Source organism: Arachis stenosperma, chromosome 9 (genome assembly GCF_014773155.1).
Source record: "Arachis stenosperma cultivar V10309 chromosome 9, arast.V10309.gnm1.PFL2, whole genome shotgun sequence".
In the NCBI taxonomy this organism is placed as follows: Eukaryota; Viridiplantae; Streptophyta; class Magnoliopsida; order Fabales; family Fabaceae; genus Arachis; species Arachis stenosperma.
The window spans coordinates 89,711,089-89,712,534 of NC_080385.1; the positions used below are offsets into that span (position 1 = coordinate 89,711,089).

The 1,446-nt window shown below is 39.7% G+C and overlaps 1 non-coding gene across 1 annotated transcript; it reads right to left on the minus strand.

Annotated features, from left to right (window-relative positions):
* Positions 1–1,066: 1,066 nt before the first annotated feature.
* LOC130952725 (small nucleolar RNA R71) lies at positions 1,067–1,170 on the minus strand. The gene has a single exon (XR_009074901.1). It is a non-coding gene; the product is annotated as a small nucleolar RNA R71 (small nucleolar RNA).
* Between the last annotated feature and the right edge of the window lie 276 nt (positions 1,171–1,446).

The window sequence follows — 1,446 nt, forward strand, 5'->3', positions numbered from 1 at the left end:
AATTTTCTGCAATTCTCAACTCAATTTCTCTTTAGCTCAACTAGCACATCTTTCCAACTAAAGTTGCTTGACCAATCAATCCTTGTGGGATTCGACCTCACTCTATTGTGAGTTTTTACTTGACGATAATTCAGTATACTTGCCGAAGGAAAATTTGTTGAGAGACAAGTTTTCGTGCATCAAGTTTATGGCGCCGTTGCCGGGGATTGATTTTGTATCGACAATGGTTAAGTTGGAAGATCACTAGATTGAGCATTTTTCTTTTGCTTGTTTATTTTACCTAGTTATTTACTTTCAGTTTCAGTTACTTTCCTCCCTCATCCTATCTCCCCTCTTTGTTTTCTTTTTCTTTGTTGTTATTTACAATTCTGTCCACTAACCCACTAACTGTTTGATAATTTGCACCACTCATACTAACAACCACTCTAACAAGAATAATCTCTTCATTTTATTTCTTGCTGTATGCTCTGTTAGTTTTATGACAGGGAGAAGAACCGGAGCTTCAACTTCCTTTGATTCTGAACCTGAGAGAACCTTCCTTAGACTAAGGAGGGAAGCAAGAGGGAAATGAGTTGTTGGTGCTGAGGAAGAGGAAGAGTACTTTGAAACAAACATAGAGGAGAACATGGAAAATAACCATGGAGAAGAAGCTCACAACCATGCCAGAGAAGACCCTGTGAATCATGCTGGGCAAGAGAGAAGAGTTCTAGACTCTTACATCAATCCAAACCCAAGAAATTATGGAAGTAGTATCCAAAAGCCAACCATATATGCCAATAAATTTGAATTAAAACCCCAGCTCATCACCCTTGTTCAGAACAACTGTTCATTCGGAGGAAGTGCCCAAGAAGACCCCAATCAACGTCTAACCAACTTCCTAAGAATATGTGACACTGTGAAGTCTAATGGTGTTCATCCGGATGTCTATAGACTGCTTTTGTTCCCTTTTTTACTCAGGGACAAAGCATCTAAATGGCTAGAATCTTTCCCGAAGGAGAGTTTGACAAATTGGGAAGATGTGTTGAACAAATTTTTAGCAAGATTCTACTCTCCTCAAAGAATCAACAGGTTGAGAGCTGAGATACAAACCTTCAGGCAATAAGATGGTGAAACTCTCTATGAGGCTTGGGAGAGGTTTAAGGACTTAACAAGAAGGTGCCCACCAGACATGTTCAATGAATAGGTTCAACTACACATTTTCTATGAAGGTCTTTCCTACGAATCAAAGAAGGCCATAGACCATTCATCAGGGGGTTCTCTAAACAAGAAGAAGACCATTGAAGAAGCCATAGATGTCATTGAGATTGTAGTTGAGAATGACTACTTCTATGCTTCTGAAATGAGCAACACTCGAGGAGTGATGGAGCTGAACCACATGGATGCACTGCTGGCTTAAAATAAGATAATCACCAAGCAGTTAGCCGATCTTACCAAGAAGGTGGAAGA